The sequence below is a fragment of the Mastomys coucha genome, unplaced genomic scaffold, assembly GCF_008632895.1.
Source record: "Mastomys coucha isolate ucsf_1 unplaced genomic scaffold, UCSF_Mcou_1 pScaffold3, whole genome shotgun sequence".
In the NCBI taxonomy this organism is placed as follows: Eukaryota; Metazoa; Chordata; class Mammalia; order Rodentia; family Muridae; genus Mastomys; species Mastomys coucha.
Window position 1 is genome coordinate 63,009,312 of NW_022196909.1, and position 9,072 is coordinate 63,018,383.

General features: G+C 45.9%; 1 pseudogene; it reads left to right on the forward strand.

The window, feature by feature from the left end:
- Positions 1-72: 72 nt before the first annotated feature.
- LOC116074709 lies at positions 73-7,215 on the forward strand (annotated as a pseudogene).
- Positions 7,216-9,072: the final 1,857 nt, after the last annotated feature.

Consider the following 9,072-nt stretch of genomic DNA (forward strand, 5'->3'; position numbering starts at 1 on the left):
GTGGAGGCAGGATGATCCTCCAGGCTCACTGGAGAGGTGGAGGCAGGATGATCCTCCAGGCTCACTGGCAAGGTCCAGGCTAGTGAGAAACACAGTCTCAAAAATTAAATAAAATAAAAATGAAGTGGATTACACTTGAGTCAAGACAGCTAAAAATATCCTTTAGCCTCCACAAGCACATGTACACACGCACACGTGTGCACCTGCACACACACAAACATGCAGGTACATGTGTATAAAGACACATTGTACAAAAGAACACCAGGGGCTGGTCACATGGCTCAGTGGTTAAGGTGCTTACTGCTCTGACAGAGGACCTGAGTTTGATTCCCAGGATCCTTGTCGGGTAGCTCATTGAAGCCTGTAACTCCAGCTCCAGGGCATCTGGTCACCATAGGGACTGTACTCACCTGTACATATCATCTCTCCACATGCACATAACTAAAAATACTAAAAATCATAAAATGAGGGAACACAGGAAACAGAAGAGGCCCTGGAACACGAGAGGCCTCTTTTACAGTAACTGTGCTGTGCTTTCTCTTGGGAGGTAACTCCTGCCCCATTCACAGCCCAGCATTGCCTTTCTGTGCAGCGAGAGTGGATGGTGCTACCCTGCTTTCTCTTGGGAGGTAACTCCTGCCACATTCACAGCCCAGCACTGCCTTTCTGTGCAGCAAGAGTGGATGGTGCTACCCTGAGTTCTTGTTTGCTGCCTCCATGGCCATGAATGGGTTCCTTCTTTTCCGGGGCTGGAGAGTAGGGGCTTGGGGAGGCAAAAAGAAAAATGCTGTACTCACTGTGGTCTCTTACAGCTTCAAACCACCCCACAACCACCTGGATGACAACAGCCCCGGCCTCTACTTACAGCCCTGTCACTGACAGGTAGGTACTACAAGCTCCCTGGCCTGTCCCCCATCTTGGGTTTCCTTCCATTCTATAGTTATAATTAGGAAACTATAGTTCTCCAACTAACTGTCACTCTAATAGATGCCAACGCTCACAGGATGGATGGAGTCAGATAGTCATTTCTGATTTTTTTTTTTTTTTTTAGTTTTTCTTTTTTGAGACAGGGTTTCTCTGTGGAGCCCTGGCTGTCCTGGACTCACTCTATAGACCAGGCTGGCCTTAAACTCAGAAATCTGCCTGCCTCTGCCTCCCAAGTGCTGGGACTAAAAGCGTGCAGCACCAATGCCTGGCATGTCTGATCATTTTATATAGGCTCAGTTTTCTCATCTGTGAAACAAAATCACAATAGTATTTTCATACTTGTCTTTTTATCTATATATCTATGTATGTATGTATGTATCTTTGTATCTACATATCTATGTATGTATGTATCTATGTATGTATCTGTCTATGCATCTATCTATGTATCTGTCTATGTATCTGTCTATGTATGTATGTATGTATGTATGTATGTATGCATGTATGTATGTATCTATCTATCTATCTATCTATGTATCTATCTATCTATGTGTCTATGTATGTATGTATGTATGTATGTATGTATGTATGTATGTATCTATCTATCTATCTATCTATCTATCTATCTATCTATCTATCTATGTATCTATCTATGTATCTATCTATGTATCTATCCATCTATGCATCTATGTATCTATGTATCTATCTATCTATCTATCTATCTATCTATCATCCATCGATTGATCTACCCATATATGTATCTATGTATCTATGTATCTATGTATGTATCTATGTATCTATCTATGTATCTATGTATCTATCTATGTATCTATGTATCTATCTGTGTATTTATGTATCTATGTATCTATGTATCTATCTATCTGTCTATCTATCTATCTTTCTATCTTCTACTTATCTTCTATGATGCAGATTGAATCTGAGACCTCACATTTCCAGGGCAGGAGTTTTATGACTGTACTGCATGCTCAGCTTTCCCCTTTTGATTTTGAGATTGAGATCTCACTAAGTAACCCAAGCTGGCCTGTAAACTGACCTTAAGTTTTGGCCTTCATGCTTCAGCTTCCTGAATACACTTCCTTGTTCTCTATGGCCTGGCCACTCAGACCCCTCCCCTAGAGGCTACTCCAAGACAACCAGATGTGGAAGGTCTTGTCTACCTCCAGGTCCTTCTTTAGACCCAAAGTAGGACATATTGAAATGCACTTAGCTGGCAAAGCTGTTTGTCAGGTCCCCTGGTTCTCCTGGGAGCTGACTGTCTCACAGAGAAGATCTGAGGTAAAGCTGCAAGATGGGGACAAGGACCCCTGAAAGAAAGAGGCTGGAGCTAGTAAGTCCAGAGTCCCAAAGGAAGCTAAGTGACAGGAACAATGGGAACAGGAAAAAGAACAATGCTTGTGACATTATCGATATTACCCTATACTGGAGACTGAAGGACTTAGGAGACAGGTTCCCTGCATATGAAAGTGGTCCCTTGCCCAGCTGAGCAGGGGTCCTCAGAAGCGGAGGTTGGAGGAGAACCTGTGGGAACTGCAAGCCTGGGGAAGGAAGGGTTTCTGGCAAGAGTTGGGCTCTGACTCTCCTTACCTGGCTAATCCTTGTTCTGAAGCTCTCTGGATAACCCGATGTGGAAGGCCATCATTGCTGGGGCGGTTGTGGCTATTCTGCTACTGCTTGGACTGGTCATCCTTCTGGTCCTGTACCTGAGGAAAGCTCGAGGGAAGGCCCAGAATGGTGAGCTCATCCTGTTTGTCTTGGCAACAAGGAAACTGACCTAAAAGGCAAAGTGTCCAAGTGGCTTGCTTGCCCATTGCAAGGTGGCAGGCCAGAGGTCAGGGGGCGTGGGCAGCATGGGGATGATGACACACCAGTCCCACTCAGCATTCAGGTCGGCTTACCTAGGGCACCTCAACTCCCTATCCATTTGCTTAAGACAAGGTGTGCTAGGATTTTGGATCATAGCTTTTTCTCATCTTAATTTTTTATTGTTTTATATTGTGGGAATGGAGGTTTGGCTCGCACATATTTCTGGGCACCATGTGTGTGCCTGATGCTTATCAGATCCCCTGGAATTAGAGTTACGGAGAGTTAGGAGCCACCTCGTGGGTGTTAAGCATCAAACCTGGGTTATCTTGAAGAACAATATATGCTCTTAACTACTGATACATCTCTCCAGTCCCCACTTTTTTCAACTTTATGATTAGCAACTTGTTAATAAGTTTACATAAAGAACTTTCTGGTTAATGATATTGAAAATGGTATATGATATCATTATCAATCTTTAAATTTTGTTTTTCTCAATATGAAGGAAGTGCAGAGAAGTATGTAGGTCAAAAATACAAAGTAGCAAATATGTAAAATAAATGACTAAAAGGATATAATGTGCAACATGAGGAACATGGGTAAGAATAGTAGGTCAGTAGGTCATACCCTATATTTTTGCCAAGTAGGTAGCTTGTAACTGCTCTTGCCAGATAGTTCTGTGGACAAGATTAAATGTGTGAGTGAATCAGAATACTCCTGGAGCTTGTGAACACTATTCTTTTCAAGCTCAAATAACAAAAATCCTTAGAGAGGAGAAACATTTGAAAGTCTCTATGCATATTTTCTAAGTGTTGTGCGCTCAGTTTAGTGGGTAGCTGTTGATGTTTTTTAGAAGACAAAATAGGAGAAGCAAAATGCCTGGACTCTGAACACAGTCTCATCTCAGAGTGCTTGTAAGTTAGCATCCAAGAGCAGTGTGGGAGGGTGTGTTCACAGGAAATGCTGCTCTTCACACTGAGGGCTCGGGACACAAGAAACCTGAAATCCAACCTCTTACTACCGATAACCCCATTGGTGAACAGATTATAGTTAAATCTGATGTTTAAATCTGGAATCTACAGGGAGTGTCCTGAAATTGATCAGAAAGTTGAGTGGGTTTGTTCAGATTAAACACAGGCAGCCAGGCTATCTGGCTTCTTAGAATCCCTAAACACTACTCAGTGCTGGGTACTTGGGAGTTCCCTATGCGGAAACTATCCTTTGGCCAGGCATGGTCTCTTTTCCATTGGGATCCCTTGGCCCAGCCTGTGATTGTCGTGGGAAGTGGGTAAGTTGGTACATGGAAAGTCCTTCCACTAACCTTGCTGGTTTCCTCACAGTTCAGAATCAATGTCACCCTATCTATGAAGACTTTTCAGGCCAGAAGGAGGAGACCACTGTAAGTAAAAATGATTCTCCCCCAGGACTTAGGGAACCCTGGCTTTCTGGTGTACGTCTGTTGCTGTGAACTTTAGCTTGCATTCAGTTTCTATTTACTCTAAGTTGTGAGAAACACTCATGACTGCTCATGTACTCATGACCTGTTTGTGTGTTTCCTCTTTATGCGTTTCTTCTCCTCATGTTCCCCGAACTCAAACAAGAGAGAGAGAGAGAGAGAGAGAGAGAGAGAGAGAGACAGAGACAGAGACAGAGACAGAGACAGAGAGACAGAGAGACAGAGAGACAGAGACAGAGACAGAGTCAGAGAAAGAGAGACAGAGAAAGATAGAGATCAAAGAAAAAGAAAGAGACAGAAGAGAGAGAGAGAGATTGGTAGAGCCGTTGGCTATCACCTCAAATACGAAACAGCTTTTCCTGTGTCTTAGGTCCCCAGCCAAACTACAGAGTGGCTGCCATTGGTCCAATCAGTGCAGGAAAACACGTGATGATCCATGGCTCTCTAAGTCCTTCTGAGAACTAGGTGGTTCAGGCAATTCTATCTCACCTACAGATGTGAGATCCATAGAATTAGAAGGCTCCAAGGTCATCTAACTCAGCTGTTTGTAGAACGCTAGAGTCACCATGAAATGCACACCCAACAAGTCCCTGTCTAACTCAGCCCTACTCAAGCTTGAATGTGCATACGATTACCCTAGAGAACTTGTTTAAATGGTTCTTGAAGAGCAATAGGAGCAGCAAAACACCTGGACTCTAAACACATAGTCTCATTTCGTGTTCATCTCAGAGTACGTGTGAGCAAGTATCCAGGAGCAAGTGTGGAGGGTGCATTCACAGGAAATGTTGGTACCAACCTTTATGAGGCTGAGTCAGGGTGCTCTCCAATTTCAAGCCAGCCTGGGCAACATAATGAGACCCAGTCTCAAAAACACAAGGCCAAGGTTGTAGCTCAGTGGGAGAGTCTTTGCCATGCACAGGTACACGCAAGACCCTGTATTCTGTGTTAGCATTGAAAAATATGCAAATCAGTAGCTCCTTAGTCCCCACCCACGGGGCCTTTGTTTTCATGGATCTGGATCTAGGCCTGCCAGCCATTTGGAATTGGAGCCTGGGGGAGGCTACTGCTTCTCAGCTTAGTGACAGGGAAGGCGACTTTCCCAGGTACCCCTTCCCAGAGGCTCTACGGGCCCGATGTCACATCTCATCTCTTTTTTAAGAAAATATTTATTTATTTGGTCTGTATGAGTGTTTTGCCGACATGTACGTATGTATGTACATCAAGTGTCTGCAGTGCCTGAGGTGCCTGGAAAAGGGAGTCAAATCTCCTGGAACTAGAGTTAACAGACACTCCCATAAGGGTGCCGGGAACCAAACCCAGGTCCTCTGGAAGCATAACCAATGCTTTCAACCACCCAGTGATCTCTCCAGCCCATGTTCAACATTTTAAACTCTGCCTGTGTCCCTCCACCCAGTTCTGGTTCCACATAGGCCACTGGCCGCTCCAGCTGCTATTCTTTCAACAAACATGTGTTTTCTTTGGTTTTTCAGAGCTTCGATCAGCAGGTCCTCTCCAATGAGGACGCTGAAAACATCTGCTATGCCTCACTCATCCATCTAAACCAGGTGAACCCTCAGGACTCCATCTATAGCAACACCCAGCCCTACCCAAAGCCATCTCCTGACCCGCTTCTGTCTGTGGAATATGCCAGCATCTCTAGAAACAGACTCGGTTCTTCCAAGTCAGATACCCAAGAGGTAGAGACCAGGAACTGAGGGCGGAGCTCCCAGGGCAGCGAGCATGTAGGCACAACACTACTGTCCCTGTGGAGGAGCAACTTCCCACAGCTAAGACGGCCTCAGACGGCGGAGGACACACTGTCTTCAAGGAAGGTGACTGAAAGTGCAATGGAGAAGGACTCTGGAGGCCTAGGATCAATGCTGCTAACATAGTCTGTGTGGAAGAGAGCTGGGCCAGAGCCTCTGAGTGACCCTAACCTCCCCTCCTTGTGTCACCATTGCTTCCTTCCCCACTGGCTCTTGAAATCCAAATGGGTGATGCAAGTTCCTCAGGAACTCTAGGCAGAACTGCTAGGTTCTGCCCAACCCCCAATCCCTCCCCATACCAGCCTGGCCCCTGTTTCTAAAACCATCCTGCTTGGAGAACTCTGGTGATCTTGCCAGGATGAATACTAAGTTGTGGTTGGTGCCCATCCCTGACCTGTCTTCTGAGGTATTTCCAATCATGACGGAAGTGGGAGCTTCCTTACTGTAGCCAGTCACACATCTCTTCCAGAATGTGTCTGGGCTCCCCAGCCTTCTAGAGGACTAGCATTCACTCTGCTAACTGTGACTACCTGCACCATCTAAGACCACATGCACCTTCCAGGGTCCTAGCACTGAAGATGTGGTTCCGTCCGGATACGGACTGCTTACCCCTGTGAGGCAGACCTTAGGGGAGGTAGTTCCAGGGAAGGAATGGGATGCTGTGAGTGTTGGCCTGTTCCTGAGCGCACTGCCTCACCTTGCCTGCCCATGTCCTCCTCCTAGGACACAGATTTGCCTGGGAGAGACAGGATGCTTACAACCTCCAGCCTCAGACCCAACTCGGTCTTGCTCCTGGGTTATCGGTCTCTGCTCATGGTTTCAGTTGACCAGTGGGCCTTCATGCCTCCTTTGTTCTTGGGCCGTCTACACCGACTCCTGGAAGCCCGCTTTTTATCGTATGTTCTTTGATTTGCTCTTCTTGTCTATGGCTCATCCTGAAGGTTAGGCTTCTCATGAGCTGACATAAACCCAAAAGGTTTTCTCAGACTGGAGCTCCTGGAGCTGACTAACCTGTATTCGCTGGACCAGTATCGGTGGATGCTTAATACTCCCAGGATCTACACTCAAGCTTGAGGACAAGAGAGACTGATTCTAGGATGTAGTTGGGAACACTTACAATGTATCCCTTGCCTCTATATGGATGAAGAGCCCAAACGTTCTTATTTACATGCATTCCTCCATTTTACAAATGGAGATATCCTTGGAACAAGGAGACTGGGTCTCACAGGTAATAAACAGTAGATTGCAGGTGATGTTGGTTTTTGCTACTGCGCTTCTGGTTCCTGCTCCCTCAAGGATCTCTTTGTGTATGTTCTGGGGGAGACATCTGAAGGAACGGTGGAAATCAAGGCTTAGCTGTAGGGATGTACTAGGGCCAGATAGGACAGGGAGCGGGACCTGAGTGACAGAGGCCTCAGGATGTAACAGAGGACAACAGTGCAGCTTACACTGCTGAGACGTTTGACATGAGCAGTTCCTAATTTATCAGTGGCTCCAGATCGAGCTGCTACCGCTGAAGGTTCCGAGGCCTTTCCAGAGCAGGTTCTCGCCTCTTCTTACCTCAGGCCTCCGCAGCAAGCTAGTACTCTATCCCAGGGGTGTTTGAGGAGAAAGAGGCGCCTCATTTCCTGTTGCTGTGATAAAACACCATGATCCTTTACATCAGCAAAGGGTGAGTCTCACAGTCAGAAGGTACATTCCACAGTGGCTGGGCAGTCCCGGCAGAGGCAGCCGCCATGTTACGCTACAGTCCATAAGCAGGCAGCGGTGATTGTGGGTGTTCAGCTTCCTTTCTCCTATTTATTTATTTGTACATGTGTGTGTGCATGTGTGCAGTGTGTGTGTGCGCGTGCGCGCACGCGCACAGGTGCCACATGCATACAGGTTCCCAAAGAGACGAGGAAAGGGCGTCGGATTCCCTAGAGTTTCAGGTGGTCCTGAGCCTCCCCCTTGGCCTCCAACCTGGGTGCTGGGAACTGAGCTCAGATCCCTCAGGAAGAGTAAACAACACCCGTAACTTCTAGCACCCTTAATCTCAGCAGGTCCCTCTCCTTATTTTTTTTTTTTAAATTGTGCTTTGAAATTTTCAGGCATTTATAGTGCTTTCTAGTTTTTTTCCCTCTTGGAGTCCAGGACCCAAACCCAGGAATTGTTTGCCTACCTTCAGGGTGGATCTTCCCACTTCCATTAACCTAAGCTAGATAACCCTCACAGGCATAGCCAGAGGCTTGCTGCCTTTGTGATTCTACATCTTGTATTGGCCATCCCAGATAGAGAGATACTTCTTAACCTTTTGAGCTCCAAGAGCTAAAACCTCTTTACATGTGTTTGGGGGTGAGTGCCTTTCATCCCAGGCAGAGGAAGGAGCAGTTCGGGTGCAAGGGCAGCTCCATCTTTAACCAGGTCAACCAGGGCTGCATAGCTAGACCTTGTCTCAAAACATCAGTGAGAACAAAACCACAGCTGAAGACAAATTGGGAGGACAGGCTATTGGAAGATGCGGTGGCCTTACCCCTCCAGAACTCACTCCCAAACTGCTAATGTTTACCACTGTACTTGGAATGGAAAACCGGCTGAGGCTCCAGAGCTAAGAACAGACTGAGGCACTCTGAGCTGTGTGGGAGGTGTGGGATTTGACAGAGCAGACATTCCCTGTTGGGGGAAAGGCTGACGCAGCCATCTCTCACATATGGAGAAAAATAAAATTAGATTCCTACCTTATGCTTTACACAGAAATACATTCCAGTGAAACAGAAGCTAAATATGAAGAGCTGAACAATAAAACTTTTAGAAAAAAAATATAAGCATTTATGTGAGCTGGGCATAGTGGCACACACCTTTAATGCCAGCACTCAGGAGGCAGAGGCAGGTGGGCCTCTGTGAGTTTGAGGCCAACCTGATCTACATAGAGCTCCAGGATAGCCAGGGCTACGTAGTGAGAACCAGTCAAAATAGATAGATAGATAGATAGATAGATAGATAGATAGATAGATAGATATAGATAGTTTTTTTTATATGACTTCAAGATAGCAGATTACTTACAAGTCAGCAAAGGAATAAACCATAAGTGGTTTTTAAAAAGTCACATATTTGACTGGATTAAAA